The following is a 21,046-nucleotide window of genomic DNA, read 5'->3' as shown; positions in this document are numbered from 1 at the left end:
AAACTGCCTCAGTTGAGATTGAGACAAGTAACAAAGTCAACTGAAACTCGTCAGTTTCAGAGGAACCTGTTAATGGCCTAGAATTACCTTTCTGAATTGTTGAAGAGAAGCCTGATTTACCTGATTCTCATTTCATTCCTGTGACCTTTTGCAAAACCAGTTTACAGTCTGTGCCTTGGCATCTGTCCGAAACATGATTACTCCTGCCTGCTGAAATATTTCCAGTTAAAGCAACTTCATAATACTTCTCCTGTGCATGGAACACACTAACACAATCATAGCATTAACTCGAATACAGTTAGATATCTCAAGACAACTCAGTGTGGTAGATCCCACACATCTGCAAACTCCTGCGTCTTAATCCCTGGTGGGGTTGAAGTATAAGCTTCATGCCCCCACTCAATGGGCCATATGAAGTAGCAGCTCTCAGTATTTAAAAAAAAATAGAGAATTAAAAATCAATAGGGCTGTATTGGGAATGAATTTTAAACAAAACTAACATTAACAACTTCAACCAAATATCTAAGATAGCATCATCACCACCACTGTCAAATTAAATCTCATCCTTCTGTGTGTGGGAAAAGCGAACATACCCCATCCAGGTATAAGAAGGATCTGTCATCCGAAGCACTAACTGTTTCCTTTTCCACAGAGGCTTCCTGTTTTGTTTTTCTTATCCTACACTACATGCAGAAACTTTGCCTTCAGGGCAAATCTGAAAACATATGACACATGCCTAGGAACTTAGTATGCAGATAACTGTCCTCATTAAACCACTTCAACTTAGCCTATCACAGCCATTCCCTTCGTTAGACACATCCCTGTCCCATCGTCCCTCCTACTTGAAATCTATGTGTATCTTTCTTTCCTTGTTGCAAATCTGTAACCTTGACCGTTTCTCTTGCCACAGATGCTGCTCAACTTGCTGACTTCTTCCAGCAGCTTCTGCTTTAGTTTCAAATTTCCAGCATCTGCAGTCATTTATTTACTTGCATTCAAATATCAAAACCACCAACTGGTTAATGCATTTTACTTTGGAAAGGTAACAACTTACTGACAATTGTATAACACCAGCGATGATTGGCCAAATTGCTTTGAACCAATTAAATACTTTTTAGTGTACAGAGAATGGCAGTAATAAAAAGTTAGCCATTCTAACTCCTCCAACGTCAGACTCCCTACTCTGGTTGTTCACACCATTGACAAGATTTCTCTGAAAGAAATACTCTGGGTTTCTAATTCAAGGTTTTGTGTTATGGTGGCGTGTTAATCACAGCCAGGGATACCACAATAAACCATGGCATCTAATACACTGTTCCTTCACCGATGTGTGAAAACCTTTACATTCGTCTTAACTTTGGAACCTTCTCCCTCGCTCTCAATCATTAAGTGTAAGAAGCTACAGGATTAATTAAAAAGGTACCCTTTAATTATGCCCAAAGGAGTCATTATTTTTTGTTATTTAAAGATACAGTGCAAACAAGCGATTCCAATGAACCGCACCGCCCATCGACCCACCCATTTAACCTGAGCCTAATTTTACAATGCCCAATTCACCTACTAACCAGTCCATCTTTGGGCTGTGGAAGGAAACCAGAGAACCCAGAGGAAACCCATGCGCTCACAGGAAAAACACACAAACTCCTTACAGACAGCGGTGGGAATTGAACTCCCAACTCTGGCTGTGATAGCGTTTTGCTAACCGCTAAGCTACCATGGAGCCCAATGGCTATGAGGTTCTCATAGCCCTCCACAGGCCTCAATATAATCTGTCCATTCTGAGCGGTGATCAGAACGGATGGGTGATTCACTAACAGACAGTGATCATAAAATAAGGCTTCAATTTTCACTGTTTACTCAGTTATGAAAGAATAAACCACATCACAACCACAGTGGTTAAAGAACCATCCTTCTCTTTTGCCCTGCCAAAAAGACATTTCACCAAACACTAAACACCAGGGGTTTTGCAGAAATCCAGAGCAACATCACAAAATGCTGGAGGAACTCAGCAGGTCAGGCAGCGTCTATGGAGGAGAATAAAGAGTAGACCAGCACGTGGTTTACTTTCTTTACCAATGAGGAGATGGTCAAGAGGTGGTGCCCCAAGGCAGCATCCATCTCTAATGGCCCTCCAAACCCAGGACATACCCTCTTCTCATTGTTACCAACAAGGAAGAGGTACAGGAGCCTGAAAATCCACAACGAGCAGATTCTTCCCCTCCACCATCAGATTTCTGAACCGTCAACAAACTCTACATTGTTATTCCTTCAATTTGCACTAGTTATTAGTATTTTATTTTATTTATGGTGATTTTATGTTTTTTCCACGGTACTGTTCCTACAATACAATTAGTTTCACGTCATCTAAGCCAGTGATAAAAACCTGATTCTAATACTTCCAAGGCGGCTCTCCCCATCCGCACCCACCCCCTTTAAATTGGCGCACTCACTCTCTCTCTCGGGGCCCACAAGTTCGCCAAAAGTTACAAACAAAACATGAATTGTTTGGGGACGGAAGGGTCAAAACGCTCAAAAATTGCTAACAGATGTGCAAAAGAACTGGGGAGCCGAAGGCTGTGATTTCAATTCGAAACAATACGGCAGGCTACGGCTACATTTGTTGAACAGCAGGCGCTATGTGGACGTCGGTGGTGTGAGTTCCATCTGTATGGATCAGGTTTAGTACACAAACACCGTGGCAAATTCGGATTCCGGGCTGACTGTGTGTTGTTACCTGGCGGTGGCCGGGCTAAGCCCAGGCCGAGCTGGCCTCGCTGGGATGGTCGACTCTGTCCAATGTTTCTCCCGTCTTCCTCTCCCTCTGTGTATCCACGGCGATCCGTGCGATCCGCAGCCCGCCACCCTCCCCACCTCCCCCCCCCCCCACCCCACCGATCGAAGTTCTCTCCGGGGGCCAGTGGGCAAGCTCGGGATCAGGCGCCGATCCGCTGCCGAGGCTGGCTGTCCCCCGCCTGTGCCCGAGGGACGGTGCCCATGGGCGGGGAGACGGCGGTGGGGCCGAACGGGCTGCAGGCACCGCAGAGAACGTTGTGCGATTCCGCACTGAACCCTGCGAACCCCGCAAGCAAAACTGCGAGTCAGCAGCAAGTCAGAAACTTGAAGCCCTCCCTCCCTCGGCTGCCCAGCCTGAGGAACTGCGCCCTCTGTGCACAACGCGAAGAGCTTGCGGTCGGCATTCTGATAACATACACACCGCCACTTCAAACACCAGCAAGCCGCTCCCAATTGGAAACAGAGGCGTAAATGAGCGGCGCACAAAAAATGATCACTGCCAGTGACTCCAGACCCAGTCCGAGCGCCTGCCGTCCTGGACGTTCCCCTTCCTCTCCCCTACCTTCTGGGAGAAGACACAGGAGCCTGCAAGCCCGGACGAACGGCATCTCTTATTTGAGATTCAAGAACTGCTTGTTCGCAGCTGCTAAACCAACCACCCCTCTCGCAATCCCCTTCCCGTTCTCCAACCCTGAACTGCACCTCATCTGTCATGGGATTGTGCAGATACTGGATATCCCGAGGAAGACACACAAAACTCGGGGGATGCCCGCAGCTCGGGCTGCACCTTGAGTGGGTTCTTCTGCCGTATTCAAAATTATTTAATGCGAAATAATTGTAACGCCGGACACAACAAAAGTAAGGTTAAGAACACAATAACTAAAGAAACACAATAAATATAAATACATAAGACAGGAAGTATATACGCACAGGTTGACTGTATAAAGTGACGCTCCGTCTGTCACTTCAGCATTTTGTTTTGCACTCTTCAGAAAGCACTCCAATCTTTGCACCATTCCGTTGTGTACTCGTCACTGTCACATTGTTAATCTACACTATTTTCCCCCTGAGCTGAAATTCACACCAGCAAAGGATTTCTGTGAACCCTGCTGTCTACTAATCTGCTCTAAATCCTATTTTGCCTACATACCATTTGCCAACCATGAGGTAGTTTGACTAAAAACCCCTGATATAAAGATTAGGATAGTGAATACCCAGACTGTGTGCTCCCAAATTCCTTCATGTCCAGATTCCCATGATCTGCCCCCATTTACAAAGTTGTCCAAAGGATAAAAACTTTAAGTAAATGAAGGAGCGGGTACTCAGTAACGGTGGGTAAACCCATGAACACTACCTCATTATCTTGCCCTCTTTTTGTGCCATTTATTCATTTATATTTCTTGTAGCAACATAATAATGTTTTATGTATTGCACTGTACGGCTGCCACAAAAACAACACATTTCACAACGCGTCGGTGATCAACAAGCTGCTTCTGATTTTGGACTTGTAATCCAAGTTCCAGACCAGTTTGAATCCCACCATGGAAACTCTGGGATTCAAGTTCAAGTACGTCGAACATGAACAGCACGGGCTCTTTAACCAGCCTTTTAACTCTCTCTTAGCTCAATCCATCCCTTCCCTCCAACATAGCCTTTCATTTTTCGATCATCCACATGCCTATCTAAGGCTCTCTTAAATGCCCCTATCATATCTGCCTCACCTGGTTCGCCGTGGCGATTAGCGTGAAGCTTTACAGCAGCATTGCTCGGGCTTCCGTTTCCGCTGCTGTCTGCAAGGAGTTTGTACGTTCACGCTGTGACTGTGTGGGTTTCCTCTGGGTACAGTTTCAAGACGGGTGGGTTAGGGTTAGTAAATTGTGGTTGTGGATGTGCTGTGTTGATGCTGACACTTGCAGGCTGCCCCCAGCACAACCTCTGACTGTGTTAATCACAAACACAAACAAGGTACATTTCAATGTGCATGTGACAAACAAAGGGAATCTTTCTTCTCTTGTTGCCCTACAGGAAGAAATCCGCCCTCCTACTGACCTGAGCTAACAGTTACCCCAGAGCCACGTTCGTGACTCGTCACGGCCTCCCCAATCCAAACGTAATGAGGGATCTCCGATGGGTTGGCAGAATATGATGAACGGGAGAATTCCTGATCTTCTGGAAACGAACTTTACGCTAATGAAGGTTAGTGACTCTGTCTTGTGGTTCCGAGCTTGCCAGTGATATAAAACCTGGTGGTTTATCAGTAAAGAGGAGCAGCTCAGGGTACGGAGACAAGCTGAGTGTGTCAGTGAGATGGGCAGGCGTGGAAGAGGGTGAATCCACTAAACGGAAACACAGACAGTTTGCAAAGTGGTGTCAGACTGGGCAACGTTGATGTTCACAAGCACCGAAGTGTCCTTGTATGCAAATCACCAAAAGGTACCGGGCAGGTGTCACAATCAATTACGTAGACAAATAGTAGGCCTACCATTACTGCCAGAGGATCTGGGTACAGTACGAGAGATACAATTGGTACAACTACAGCTAAAGTAACTGCCTACAGCGCTGGCCATCCTGCCGTAAGATAGTACATGCACGTCACAGAAGAAAGAAGCCAGGATTCACTGAAGCGGTCCCAAGAGTGACAGAGAAGAAACGACAAGTCTAGGCCTCTTTAGAGTTTTGAAGTCTGAGAGGGTTACAAGGAAATAAAATGGAAGTGCTAGTGTGGGGTGGACAGAACCCTATCCTCATCAACAGTGCTGCCTTACTGATGGTCAACACTGAGAACCTCACCAGCTCTCTCCATATTGATGCAATGACAAAAGGTACATTCTTGGGCATCTTAGAAGATATGGCTTATCCACAAGGATTCTCCTGAACACCATAGAAATTATTGTGACTTTTTTCACCTCAGCCCCAATCTCCTGCCTTCTCCCCATATCCCTTCATGCCCTGACTAATCAAGAATCTATCAACCTCTGCCTTAAATATACATAAAGACTTGACCATAGCTGCCTGTGGCAATGAATTCCACAGATTCACCACTCTCTGGCTAAGGAAATTCCTCATCATCTCATTCTAAAAGGACGCCCCTCTATTCTGAGCTGTGTCCTCTGGTCTTACGCTCACTCACCATAGGAAACATCCTCTCCACATCCACTCTATCAAGGACTTTCACAGGGTGGAAGTGGGAGGTATGCCTCTACCAAATGGGTGTAAGGCGCTCCCCTCTGCAAACCTGCAGGTCACCCTTGGGCAAGGTGTAACACGTACTAAACCCCCACCGTCCCCCAGTCAGGGTCACATGAAGCAGGTGGTGGGAGGTCATATGAGCAGCTGGTGCACATCACAAGTCCTGGTTATGCGATCACTGACATCAGGCAGCCAATCTCTGAGAAGTATTTATAAAGGCTGGGGTTACCCGTCTTGTAAAGACACTGCCCAGAAGCAGGCAATGGCAAATTACTTCTGTAGAAAAAATTGTCAAGAACAATTATGGTCATGACTGCCCACGTCATACGACATGGCACGTAATAACGATGTCATACGACATGTACATAGCGAATGGATAGTCTCTGATAAACTCTGATTTCAAACCTCTGCTGGCTTGTGGCCTTACCCACTCATGGGAAAGGCTTCGGGAGTAAACCCTGAGGACAAATCTGGAGCTGGAGTCCCTAAGGCAGTCTGACGTTGCCTTCAACCTCGCTCTGGAAACTCCTGCAAAAGGTTGTTGTCTTGACACTGTGTCACTCAGCTCTCTGTCTCCTGCCTGTTCTCCAGCTCATCCAGCCCTCTATAGTTGCATTTCTGCAAATTTGTAGGTGGATTAGGAGCAGAATCTGCCCACATTATTTACAAGGAGTAAATAGAGAAGAGGGCTGAGGATGAAGTTTTGTAGGCCTCCAGTGTCGAGGATATTCGTGGTGAAAGGTCAAGGAGCATCTGTGGGAGGAAAGGAGTTACCGAGTTTCGGATCAGAACCCTGCGCCAAATTTCAATGCAAAACTTCAACAATTCCTTTCAACCCACAGATCCTGATGCTACTCAGCCACTGGACAATACTCAGGGAGTCATCTTTGAGTCTGCATGAGTATACCACAGGTGTCACTGACTTCATTAAAACCTGTGTGGATGAGTGGGAGCCTACAAAAACCTGTTGTACGTTCCCAAACCAAAAGCTGTGGTGAACCAGGAAGTTTGTATACAGCTGAGGGCTAGATATAAGACCAGAAGATATAGGAGCAGAAGTAGGCCATTCAGCCCATCAAGTCTGCTTCACCATTCAATCAGGGGCTGATCCAATTCTTCCAGTCATCTCCACTCCCCTGCCTTCTTCCCATACCCTTTAATGCCCTGGCTAATCAAGAATGTATCTATCTCTGTCTTAAATACACCCAATGACTTGTAGCAACAATTTCTACAGGTTTACAACCCTCTGACTAAAGTAATTTCTCCACATCTCTGTTCTAAATGGACATCCTTCAATCCTGAAGTCGTGCTCTCTTGTCCTAGAATCCCCTACCATGGGAAATAACTTTGCCATATCTAATCTGTTCAGGCCTTTCAACACTCTGAATGTTTCTATGAGATACCCCTCATTCTCCTAAACTCCAGGGAATACAGCCCAAGAGCTGCTAGACGTTCCTCATACAGTAATCCTTTCATTCCTGGAATCATTCTCGTGAATTTTCCCTGAACCCTCACCAATGAAAGTATATCCTTTCTAAAATAAGGAGCCCAAAACTGCACACGGTACTCCAAGTGTGGTCTCATGAGTGTCTTATAGAGCCTCAACATTACATCCCTGCTCTTATATTCTATACCTCTAGAAATGAATGCCAACATTGCATTCGCCTTCTTCACCACCGACTCAACCTGGAGGTTAACCTTTAGGGTATCTTGCACAAGGACTCCCAAGTCCCTTTGCATCTCTGCATTTTGAATTCTCTACCCATTTAAATAATAGTCTGCCCGTTTATTTGTTCCACCAAAGTGCATGACTATACACTTTCCAATATTGTATTTCATCTGCCACTTCTTTACCCATTCCCCTAAGCTATCTAAGTCTCTCTACAGGCTCTCTGTTTCCTCAACACTACCCGCTCCACCACCTATCTTTGTATCATCGGCAAATTCAGCCACGAATCCATCAATACCATAGTCCAAATCATTGACATATATTGTAAAAAGCAGCGGTCCTGCCACCAACCCCTGTGGAACTCCACTGGTAACCGACAGCCAGCCAGAATAGTATCCCTTTATTCCCACTCTCTGTTTTCTGCCGATCAGCCAATGTTCCACCCATGCTAGTAAATTCCCTGTAATTCCATGTGTTCTTAGCTTGCTAGCAGCCTAATGCGCAGCAGGCCTTTGACAAGATGCTGCATATGAGGCTGCTCATCGGTGGTAGCATCCGTTAGTCTCGCGAGACCATGGATCTGCGCCTGGAATGGTTTCCGGGGTGCAGGCCTGGGCAAGGTTGTATGGAAGACCAGCAGTTGCCCATGCAGCAAGTCTCCCCTCTCCACGACACCGATGTTGTCCAAGGTAAGGGCAAGGGCCGATACAGCTTGGCACCAGTGTTGTCGCAGGAGCTGCCAGAGCGAGGTTGAAGGCAACGTCGGACTGCCTTAGGGACTCCAGCTCCAGATTTGTCCTCAGGGTTTACTCCCAAAGCCTTTCCCATGAGTGGGTAAGGCCACAAGCCAGCAGAGGTTTGAAATCAGAGTTTCCCCTCTCTTAGATGGACTGCCTTCCCAGGCTGATGAGCTCCATCTACCCAACATCATTGGTACAATACCCAAATCTATCAATTCTTGAAAGATCATTGTTAATGCCTCTGCAGTCTCTCCAGTTACTTCCTTCAGAACCCAGGTGCATTCCATCAGGTCCAGGAGATTTATCCACCTTCAGACCATTAAGCTTCCTGAGCACTTTCTAAATTGTAATTTTCACTGCACACACTTCACTTCCCTGAAACTCTTGAATGTCCGGTCTTCCACTGTGAAGACTGATGCAAAATTGGCATTCAGTTCTTCTGCCATCTCTGCATCTCTCATTACAATATCTCCAGTGTCATTTTCTATTGGTCCTATATCTACCATTGACTCTCTTTTACCCTTTATATACTTAAAAAAGCTTTTAGTATCCTCTTTGATATTAGTCACCAGCTTCCTTTCACAATTCCTTCCTAATGACCTTCTTAAGTTTCCTTCTGCAAGTTTTTAAAAGCTTCCTAATCCTCTATCTTCCCACTAGCTCTGGCTTCTTTGTATGCCCTCTCTTTTGTTTTTACTTTGGCTCCGACTTCACTTGTCAGTCACGGTAGTGTCCTTCTTCCCTTTGAAAATTTCCTCTTATTTGGAATATATCTGTCTTGCACTCCCCTCATTTTCTGCAGAAACTCCAGCCATTGCTGCTCTGCTGTCCCTCCTGCTAGTGTCCCTTTCCAGTCAACTTTGACCAGTTCCCCTTTCATGCCATTGTAATTTACTTTATTCCACTGAAATACCAACAGATTGGAATTTAGTTTCTCATTCTCACATTTCAAAGGGAACTCGGTCATATTGTGATCACCATTCCCTAAGGTTCCTTAATCTTAACCTCTCTTATCAGATCATTGCATAACACTCAATCCAGCACAGCCCTCCCTAACAGCTCTATTAAAACTGCCTGCTAGGATATCGGACCCCTTTGGGTTCAGGTGTAACCCGTCCTTTTTGTACAGGTCGTACCTCCCCCAGAAGTTGCCCCAATGATCCAGGAACCCGAAGTCCTGCTCCCTACACCAGTCTCTCAGCCACACATTAATATGCCTATCATGCTATTCTTGCACTCGCTAGAATGTGGCACAGGCAGTAATCCTGAGATTACTACCCTGGAAGTCCTGTTTTTCAGCTTCCTACCCATCTCCCTGAATTCTCTCTTCAGGACCTGTGGCACTTAAACGTGGCAACCCGGATCTGTACACAACAACAGGTATAATTTGTTCTTGGCTATTCCAAGAATCAAGAAACAATTCCTGGAGATGTCAGATGCACGTCAACTCTCGCGAGGTTTGAAGGCCATTACTTCCTCCAAAGCAAAACCCAGCATTATAAATGGCAGCGATGCTTCTCTACAAGACAAACTCAATGCCTTTTATGCTTACTTTGAAAAGGAGAACAAAACTACAGCTATGAGGGGTACCTGCACTATCCGGTGACCCTGTTACCTCTGTCTCGGAGGGCGATGTCAGGCTGTTTCTCAGGAGGGTCAACCCTCGCAAGACGGTAGGACCCGATGGAGTACCTTAGAAGGCATTGAAAAACTGGGGATATGCAAAGACACCTTCAGTCTCTCATTGCTACGGTCAGAAGTTCCCACCTGCTTCAAAAGGGCAACAATTATACCACTGCTCAAGAAGAGCAGGGTGAGTCCAGTAGCACTCACATCTATGGTAATGAAATGCTTTTAGAGGCTAGAATTAACACTGGTCTCAGGAATGACCTGGACCTACTGCAGTTTGCCTATCACCACAATAGGTCTGCAGCTGGTGTGATCTTAATGGCTCTCCAAGCAACCTTGGATCACCTGGACAATACAAGTCCCTATGTCAGGATGCTGTTTTTTTGTCACTAAGATGAAAGAGCTGATTGTGAACTTCGGGAAGGGTAAGATGAAGGAACACACACCAATTCTCATAGAGGGATCAGAAGTGGAGAGAGTGAGCAGCTTCAAGTTCTTGGGTGTCAAGATCTCTGATGATCTAACCTGGTCCCAATATATTGATGTAGTTATAAAGAGGGCAAGACAGCGGCTATGCTTCATTAGGAGTTTGAAGAGATTTGGTATGTCAACAAACACACTCAAAAACCTCTATAGTTGTACCGTGGAGAGCATTCTGACAGGCTGCATCACTGTCTGGTGTGGTACGGTACTGAACAGGACCGAAAGAAGCTGCAGAAGGTTGTAAATCTAGTCAGCTCCATCTTGCGTATTAGTCTACAAAGTACCCAGGACATCTTTAGGGAGCGGTGTCTCCGAAAGGCAGCAACCATTATTAAGGACCTTTAGAACCCGGGGTATGCCCTTTTCTCACTGTTACCACCAGGCAGGAGATACAGAAGCCTGAAGGCACACACTCAGCGATTCAGGAACAGCTTCTTCCCCTCTGCCATCCGATTCCTAAATGGATATTGAAGCTTTGGACACTACCTTACTTTTTTTTTATATACAGTATTTCTGTTTTTGCACTTTAAAAAAATCTATTGAATGTACATATACTGTAATTGATTTACTTGTTTAATTTATTAATATTATTTTATTTTACTTATTTTTTTTCTCTCTGCTAGATTATGGATTGCATGGAACTGCTATTGCTAACTTAACAAATTTCATATCACATGCCAGTGATAATAAACCTGATTCTGATTCTGACTATAGTTCAGCATCTAACATCATCACTCATACAGTCCTGATCAGAAAGCTCCAGAACCTAAGCCTCTGTACCTCCCTCTGCAACTGGATCCTTGACTCCTTAACCGGGAAACCACCATCTGTGCGGATTGGAAATGACATCTCCATCTTGCTATCAACACTGGCACATCACAGGGATGTGTGCTTAGCTCACTGCACTACTCTCTCTATATCCATGACTGTGTGGCTAGGCATAGCTTAAATAGCATCTGTACTTTTGCTGATACAACCACTGTTGGTAGAATCTCAGATGAGAGGGCGTACAGGAGTGAGAAGATGAAAGAGCTGATTGTGGACCAGGAAGGGTAAGATGATGGAAAACAAACCAATCCTCATAGAGGGATCAGAAGTGGAAGAGTGAGCAGTTTCAAGTTCCTGGGTGTCAAGATCGCAGATGACTGAACTGGGACACCGTTTATTGATGCAGCTATAAAGAAGGCAAGACAGCGGCTATATCTGAGGAAATTTCTTTTGTCAACCAAAACACTCAAAAACATTTACAGATGTACCATGGAGAGCATTCTGACTGGCTGCATCACTGTCTGGTATGGGGGGGGCTACTACACAAGATCAAAGTTAGTTGCAGAAACTTGTAAAATTAGTCAGCTCCATCATGGGTACCAGCCTCGGGAGTATTCAAGACGTCTTCAGGCAGCGGTGCCTTAGGAAGGTGGAGTCCATCATTAAGGATTCCCACCACCCAGGACATGCCCTCTTCTCATTGTTACCATAGAGAGGGGGTATAGAAGCCTGAAGACACACACTCAATGACTCAGGAACAACATCTTCCCTCTACCATTAAACCCATGAACACCACCTCATTACTTTTAATTTCTGTTTTTTTCCACTACTTATTTTTGCTTAACTATTTAACACACACACACGCACACACATCTATTTCACTGTAATTCAGTTCCTCTCTCTCTCTTGCTATATATATATTTACGCTGTAAAGTTAACAAATTTCACGACATATGCCGGTGATATTGAATCTGCTTCTGATTCAGACAGACGAGCTCCTCCGGCAGTTTACTGTAGACACTCCAGGATGCTGCCTGGTTTGTGAAGACTTTAGTTATGTGGAGGGAGAGGACTGGTGTTCCTTTTCCAAGGAGTGAAGGTAGTAGAAAGGAGACCTGGTGGGATATATAGGATGATGAGAGGCATAGAAAGGGAAACACACAATAAATATGTCCTATGACAAACAAGAGAAAATCTGCAGATGCTGGAAATTCAAGCAATTCATACAAAATGCTGGAGGAAGTCAGCATCTATGGAAAAAAGTAGTCGACGTTTCAGGCTGAAACCCTTCAGCAGAACACATATTTCCCATGGCTAAAATTCCTCGGACATAGAGATAAGGTGTGAGGAAGAAGTTCGAAAGGAGATAGGAGGGATTTTTCTTTTACATGTAGGGAGTGGTGTTATCTGGAACATGTTGACAGAAGAGGGGGTGAAATCAGAAACAGTTAGTAGTTTTAGGAGGCATTTAGACACCAACAATGAGGTCCTGGCCAGATACCCAGCCTCTTCACCCTGCTCCAACAATGCCGTCTCCGCTGGCTGGGCCACGTACACCGCATGTCAGATGGGAAGATCCCGAAAGACCTGCTGTACGGAGAACTGGCCTCTGGTAAGAGAGCATAAAGGCGGCCCCATCTTCGTTTCAAAGATGTCTGCAAGAGAGACAGGAAGTCACTGAACATGAACGTCGAGAGGTGGGAGGACATTGCAAGCGATCGCTCTCGCTGGAGGCTGGAACTACGCAGAGATATAAAAAGAGAAGAGAAGCTGAGGCTTGCTGCTGAAGAAAAGCGCACTCACCGTTAAAACAGCAGCAAGACAACACCGGAGGACAGCGCCTTCAAGTGCAGTCGCTGCAGCCGACACTGTCACTCCCATGTGGGCCTCTACAGCCACAACAGACACTGCTCTACCAACACAGACTGAAACAAGACTTTCCAGGCGCAGATCCATGGTCTCGCCAGACTAACGGATGCCATCGAACTAGACCTAAATCGGCAAGGCAGGGAGAATACGTTGGGCCTAATGTGGGGAAATGGGATTTATGTTGATCTCATACGTCCGGTCTACCGGAACTGGCTTCACATGCTGGGGTAAGCATCTCCCTATCTCACCGGGGTTGGAGTTTCCCAGCTACCCTCACCTGGTTTAGCTCGCCTGTCAAAGTGGTGTACCTGCGTATGGCCACCGACAAAGTGCAAGCAGTTACTTGGAGCCACAAGTGAGAGCTGAGTGTTTGGTGCGGACCAACAGTGGACGAGCTGCCCCAGGACGAAGCGTGACAAGCTTACACTCCAACACTTCTTGTGTGTGTTACTCTGGACTTTACAGCATCTGCAGAATCTCTTGTGTTTATGCTGATGCTGGAACCAGGATCAAGAAGTAAACTGCTGGAAGTTACCAAGTCATACAGCGTCAACGTGCTGCTGTGTGATCCGCTGAGTTCCTCCAGCAGTTTATTCTGCACACCGATAGCTCATCGTGATAGGTTGGGACGTGCTACGATATGTGTGACTGTGGAAGGCAGGCACCCTATAAAACCTCAGTGAGTCTGGGCCCAGCATTATGCCAAGCTCCTGCCACTTCGCCTACACGCCCAGTGCTCAGTTCCGGTCACCTCATTATAGGAAGGATGTGGAAGCTTTAGAGAGGGTGCAGAGGAGATGCGGCCTGGATTGGAGAACATGCTTTATGAGGAGAGATTGAGCAAGTGAAAGCTTTTCTGTTTGGAATGAAGAAAGACAAGAGGTGATTTGATTGAGCTGTATCAGATGATACAAGGCATTGATCTCTGCCATAGGTTCAGGTTTAAGATGGCTACTGAAGTTGTGCAACAGCTCACTGGCAGTTCAGAAGGCAAGAAATACAACTAAAAACATCATTAAGAATATTTTTTGAGGTAAACTATCACCACAAACAGTGAAGAGGCGAAGAGAGACGAAGCTGACTTGAGGGATGAGCTGTGCAATGTCAGGGCACAATGCGTTTGAGGTGGTTTCAGAGACAGAGATAGAGTTGAAGTGACTCACAGAAAATGCTGGAGGAACTCAGCAGGCCAGGCAGCATCTACAGAAAAGAGTACAGTCGACGATTCTACAGGACTGGGGAAAAGAAGTTGATTGCTGTAAGCACTGAGCTGATTTGGAGTGGCTGAGGGTGGCTTCGGGCTGGGTCCAGCGGGGCATGATCTGGTGTTTGGATGATTTAAGCGCGGGCCCAGATTAGGCAGGGCGCCAGGACCGGAGGTGAGGGTTTTGCTGATTTTGCTGGCTGTCCTCTCTCGGTGGCGCTGAGGCAGTGAGTCTTCCCCCACAGCTGCACACTTCAAACTTTGCAGCAGCTTGCCCCGCTCTACGATGAACTTGAGACCGGGGCTTTGAGCTTGCTCCGGCTGTTCCGAGATTTGGGTCTATTTGGTTCAGAATGTTTCTATTGTTTGCATGATTTGTGTTTTTTTTTCCACTTTGGCAGCACATTGGATGTTGGTCTTTTTTCTCATTGGGTACAGTAAGCAGACAAATCTCAAGATTGTATCATTTACACATACTTCGACAATAAATATGCCTTGAATCTTTGAATCAAGTGGGTAGCCAGCAACTTTTCCCCAGGATGGAAGTCAAATCAGGGTCACAGTAAATTTATCATCGAAGCACACATATCACACAATTACTGTAGTACCTTGAGATTAAGTTTCTTGCAGGCATTACCACGAAGGGTCAGAATTTTAAGCTGACTGGAGGAAAGTATTGGGGGTCCTGTCAGAGATAGATTTTTTACACACAGTCTGGTGGGTGTGTAGAACATGTTATCAGATGCAGTTACTGGGGGAATTTCCTCTCCACGATTGTGCTCTGAGGGAAAGAGTACGAGTTAAATTTCAGAACATTATGTCTTTTACATTCTTACACAAAGGAAGCTCAGGGAAAATCGGCAGGCCCGGACATATTCTAATTCCATCAGAGTGCCAAGCTGATCTGCTCTCCGGGATTTAGCTCAGCAAGCAATTTAATACAGAGCCATTCCGTCTCAGTAAGGACGCCTTCAGCCACAATAGAGGGACTTCAACACTGCTGGGACCGCAGAATCTGGTTCATTGTCACTGGCAAGAGAAAATCCGCAAACGCTGGAAATCAAAGTAATGCACACAAAATGCTGGAGGGTCTCAGCAGGACAGGCAGCAACTATGGAAAAGAGTAAACAGTCGAAGTCTTGGGCCAAGACCCTTCATCAGGACTCAGTCAATAGACAATAGGTGCAGAAGTAGACCATTCAGCCCTTCGAGCCTGCACCGCCATTTTGAGATCATGGCTGATCATCTACTATCAATACCCGGTTCCTGCCTTGTCCCCATATCCCTTGATTCCCCTATACCTATCTAGCTCCTTCTTGAAAGCATCCAGAGAATTGGCCTCCACTGCCTTCCAATGCAGTGCATTCCAGACCCCCACAACTCTCTGGGAGAAGAAGTTTTTCCTTAACTCTGTCCTAAATGACCTACCCCTTATTCTCAAACCATGCCCTCTGGTACTGGACTCTCCCAGCATCTGGAACATATTTCCTGCCTCTATCTTGTCCAATCCCTTAATAATCTTATATGTTGCAATCAGATCCCCTCTCAATCTCCTTAATTCCAGCGTGTACAAGCCCAGTCTCTCTAACCTCTCTGCGTAAGACAGTCCTGACATCCCAGGAATTAACCTTGTGAATCTACGCTGCACTTCCTCTACAGCCAGGATGTCCTTCCTTAACCTTGGAGACCAAAACTGTACACAATACTCCAGGTGTGGTCTCACTAAGGCCCTGTACAATGCAAGAGGATTTCCTTGCTCTTGTACTCAATTCCCTTTGTAATAAAGGCCAACATTCCATTAGCCTTCTTCACTGCCTGCTGCACTTGCTCATTCACCTTCAGTGACTGATGAACAAGGACTCCTAGGTCTCTTTGTATTTCTCCCTTACCTAACTTTACACCATTCAGATAATAATCTGCCTTCCTGTTCTTACTCCCAAAGTGGATAACCTCACACTTATTCACATTAAACGTCATCTGCCAAGTATCTGCCCACTCACCCAGCCTATCCAAGTCACCCTGAATTCTCCTAACATCCTCATCACATGTCACACTGCCACCCAGCTTAGTATCATCGGCAAACTTGCTGATGTTATTCTCAAAGCCTTCATCTAAATCGTTGACGTAAATCGTAAACAGCTGTGGTCCCAATACCAAGCCCTGTGGCACCCCACTAGTCACCACCTGCCATTCCGAAAAACACCCATTCACCGCTACCCTTTGCTTTCTATCTGCCAGCCAGTTTTCTATCCATGTCAATATCTTCCCCCCAATGCCATGAGTTTTGATTTTATCCACCAATCTCCTATGTGGGACCTTATCAAATGCCTTCTGAAAATCAAGGTACACTACATCCACTGGATCTCCCTTGTCTAACTTCCTGGTTACATCCTCGGAAAAACTCCAATAGATTAGTCAAGCATGATTTGCCCTTGGTAAATCCATGCTGGCTTGGCCCAATCCTATCACTGCTATCTAGATATGCCACTATTTCATCTTTAATAATGGACTCTAGCATCTTCCCCACTACTGATGTTAGACTGACAGGTCGATAGTTCTCTGTTTTCTCCCTCCCTCCTTTCTTAAAAAGTGGGATAACATTAACCATTCTCCAATCATCAGGAACTGATCCTGAATCTAAGGAACATTGGAAAATGATTACCAATGCATCCGCAATTTCCAGAGCCACCTCCTTTAGTACCCTAGGATGCAGACCATCTGGACCTGGGGATTTGTCAGCCTTCAGTCCCATCAGTCTACTCATCACCGTTTCCTTCCTAATGTCAATCTGTTTCATTTCCTCTGTTACCCTATGTCCTTGGCCCATCCATACATCTGGGAGATTGCTTGTGTCTTCCTTAGTGAAAACAGATCTAAAGTTCTTATTAAATTCTTCTGCCATTTCTCTGTTTCCCATAACAATTTCACCCAATTCATTCTTCAAGGGCCCAACATTGTTCTTAACTATCTTCTTTCTCTTCACATACCTAAAAAAGCTTTTGCTATCCTCCTTTATATTCCTGGCTAGCTTGCGTTCGTACCTCATTTTTTCTCCCCGTATTGCCTTTTTAGTTAAGTTCTGTTGTTCCTTAAAAATTTCCCAATCATCTGTCCTCCCACTCACCTTAGCTCTGTCAAACTTCCTTTTTTTTAATGCTATGCAATCTCTGACTTCCTTTGTCAACCACTGTGGCCCCTTTCCCCCCTTTGAATCCTTCCTTCTCCGGGGGATGAACTGATTTTGCACCTTGTGCATTATTCCCAAGAATACCTGCCATTGCTGTTCCTCTGTCTTTTCTGCTAGGCTATCCGTCCAGTTAACTTTGGCCAGCTCCTCCCTCATGGCTCCATAGTCTCCTTTGTTCAACTGCAACACTGTCACCTCCGAGCTGCCCTTATCCTTCTCAAATTGCAGATAAAAACTTATCATATTATGGTCACTACCTCCTAATGGCTCCTTTACTTCAAGATCGCTTATCAAATCCTGTTCATTACCTAACACTAAATCCAGAATAGCCTTGTCCCTGGTCGGCTCTCATTCAAGCTGTTCCAAGAATGCATCCCTTAGGCACTCTACAAACTCCCTATCCTGGGGTCCAGCATCAACCTGATTCTCCCAGTTCACCTGCATGTTGAAATCCCCCATAACTACTGCGACATTACCTTTGCCACATGCCAATGTTAACTCTCTATTCAACTTGCACCCAATATCCATGCCACTGTTTGGTGACCTGTAGACAACACCCATTAGGGTCTTTTTGCCCTTACTGTTCCTCAGTTCTATCCACACAGACACCACTTCTCCTGATCCTATGTCCCCCCTTGCAAAGGACTGAATCTCATTCCTCACCAACAGGGCCACCCCACCCCCTCTGCCCATATTTCTGTCCCTACGATAGCACGTATACCCTTGTACATTCATTTCCCAGGTCTCCGTTATCCCAACAACATCATAGTTACCCTTTCGCACCTGAGCTTCAAGCTCATCCGCCTTATTTCTGACACTTCGTGCATTCAGATATAGAATTTTTAGCCCATTTCTCCTCTCTCTGTTTGAATCTCTGCCTATTGTGCTTAACCCAGCTCCCCAAAATCCCTTCGGGCTATACGCCCCTAGAATTTTGTTGTCCTTCCTAAATTTACTTATTCTTTCTGCACATTTAACTCCATGTTCCGTCAGACCATCCCTCTGTATGTGTGTCCTCCTTATCACCTGTTCCGCCTCACCTTTCTCTACTACACACTTAATATTCCAGAACCGTGTAGTCCCCACCTGTCCTTTATTCTTCATCTCGCTATCCTCTCTCACATTCTGGATCCCCGCCCCCTGAAATTTAGTTTAAACCCCCCCCAAGAAGCACTAGCAAACTTCCCTGCAAGAATGTTAGTACCGCTCCAGTTCAGGTGTAAACCGTCCCTTCGGAACAGATCCCACCTTCCCTGGAACAAAGCCCAATTATCTAAAAACCTGAAGCCCTCCCTCCTGCACCATCCTCTCAGCCACGTATTAATCTGTATAATCTTTCTGTTCCTTGCCTCACTCGCACGTGGCACAGGTAGCAATCCCGAGATTGTTACCCTGGAGGTCCTGCCCTTTAGCTTCACACCTAACTCCCTGAACTCACTACACAGGACCCCCTCACTCATCCTACCTATGTCGTTGGTCCCTACATGGACTACAACATCTGGATTCTTGCCCTCCCTCTCGAGAATAACCTGCACCCGATCTGAGATGTCTCAGACCCCGGCACCAGGGAAGCAACATACCATCCGAGACTCCCGATCTTCCCCACAAAATCTCCTATCTGCCCCCCTGACTATAGAATCCCCTATCACTACCGCTCTCTTCTCTTCCCTCCTCCCCTTCCTAGTCGAGGGTCCAACCTCAGTGCCAGAGACAGGACCACTGCAACTTGTTCCTGGTAGGTCATCCCCACCAACAGTATCCAAAACAGTATACTTATTGTTGATTGGGACGGCCACAGGGGTGCTCTGCTCTCTCTGTCTGCTCCCCCTGCCTCTCTTGACTGTCACCATTTGCCTACCTCCTGACTTTTCGGTGTGACTACCTCCCGATAACTCTTATCTATCTCTGCCTCTGCCTCCCGAATGATCCGTAGTTCATCCAGCTCCTGCTCCAATTCCCTAACTCGGTCTGATAGGAGCTGCAGCTGGATGCACCTATTGCAGGTGTGGTCATCAGGAACAACTGTGTTGACCCTGACCTCCCACATACTGCATACGGAGCACACCACTGCTCTAACTGTCTCCCCCATTACCTGATCCCAGATTAGTCAGAATAAATGAAAAAAGAACCTACTGACCTTACCTTTTTACCTCAGCAAGCACGTACTGATTTCCTCTCACCAAAGTCCTCCAAAGTCACCAAAGTCATTAGTCCTGATGAAGGGTCTTGGATGAAATGTCGACTGTTTATTCATTTCCACAGCTACTGCCTGGCCTGCAGAATGTCTCCAGCATTTTGTGTGCTTTATTTTTTCACTGACTTAGGATGATGTGAAATTTATTGACTTACAGCAGCACAGTGCCAAGATATAATATTACCATAAAATACAAAAACCTATTTTTAACACTGTTCTTTATATAAAGAGCCGTGGGTGCGTGGAATACTTTGCCAGGAGAGGTGGTGGAGGCAGATTTACTCTTAGATAGGCACGTGGATGTTAGATTTTATTTCTTTGCCTCTGAGTTCAAATGAGACTGTGGAATTTTTTTTCCTGCCATTAGAATTGCCAAGCCCACTTGGGTTCCTTCTCGAGCATCTTCCTCTCTCCAGATCCATTTAACGTTAACTGCCAGCATGACATTGATGTGTCCTGCTTCCACTCTGCATATCCAGTCTACACCATTCTGAACTTGCTGCAGTACACTCGTGAAAGGCCAAACCCAACATTATCATCCAGACTCCCAACAAGAGCAGAGTTGTCTGACGGACTGAGCGGAATTTGAGAGGAAACTGGAGCAAAGCTATGGGGAGAAGGTACAAGCTCCTCACAGACGGCGACGGGAATCAATCCCCCATCGGCGATCACTGACACTATGGAGTGCTAAACTAATACCAGCAGAGGAGAGCGTTGAATAGCACACGTGTAACTGTCCTACTGGCTGCACTTCCTCATCCCTTCCTTTGCACGTGACCCCCTCAGGAATATCATGTTCACTGTCACACTCACACTCAGTTTCCAAAGTCCTGCTACTAACCAGCTCATTTCATCATGGGCATCTGATCTCCCCTACAACTCTGTCCAGCGGTAGTGTTACAGGACAGACGTTGGTATTGTTAGAAATACAGGAGATTCTGCAGATACAGGAAACCTTGAGCAAAGCCCACAAAATGCTGCTGGAACTCAACCGGTCGGATAGCATCCATGGAGGGATTAAACAATTGACATCTTGAGCCGAGACCCTTCATCAGGATCATATACAGAAGACTGGCTGATCGGCAGGAGGCAAAGAGTGGGAATAAAGTGAGAATAAAGGGAGATTTACAAGGATGTTGCCTGGATTGGAGAGCATGCCTTATGAGAATAGGTTGAGTGAGCTTGGCCTTTACTCCTTGGAGCAATGGAGGATGAGAGGTAACCTGATAGAGGTGCATAAGATGATGAGAGGCATTGATCACGTGGATAGTCAGAGGCTTTTTCCCAGGGCTGAAATGGCTAGCATGAGAGGGCACAGTTT

General features: G+C 45.9%; 1 protein-coding gene and 1 long non-coding RNA gene across 3 annotated transcripts in view; one reads left to right on the top strand and one right to left on the bottom strand.

Moving 5' to 3' along the window:
• ghra (growth hormone receptor a) overlaps positions 1-3,163 on the bottom strand; it is a 169,470-nt gene extending 166,307 nt beyond the window's left edge. Inside the window, exon 1 of the mRNA XM_073047989.1 lies at positions 2,735-3,163. The gene's annotated coding sequence lies outside the window, so the exon portion shown is untranslated. The remainder of the gene's footprint in view (positions 1-2,734) is intronic.
• Positions 2,454-21,046, top strand: part of LOC140728908 (uncharacterized) — a 29,635-nt gene continuing 11,042 nt past the window's right edge. Inside the window, exons 1-3 of one of the 2 annotated variants that reach the window (XR_012099207.1) lie at positions 2,454-2,677; positions 4,819-4,989; positions 11,127-12,703. This is a non-coding gene — a long non-coding RNA (uncharacterized lncRNA). Of the gene's footprint in view, positions 2,678-4,818; positions 4,990-11,126; positions 12,704-21,046 lie in introns of those variants that run through there. The other variant, XR_012099206.1, reaches the window with a different exon arrangement.

The sequence above is a fragment of the Hemitrygon akajei genome, chromosome 6 (genome assembly GCF_048418815.1).
Source record: "Hemitrygon akajei chromosome 6, sHemAka1.3, whole genome shotgun sequence".
Classification (NCBI taxonomy): Eukaryota; Metazoa; Chordata; class Chondrichthyes; order Myliobatiformes; family Dasyatidae; genus Hemitrygon; species Hemitrygon akajei.
This window is presented reverse-complemented; position numbering and strand designations above follow the sequence as displayed.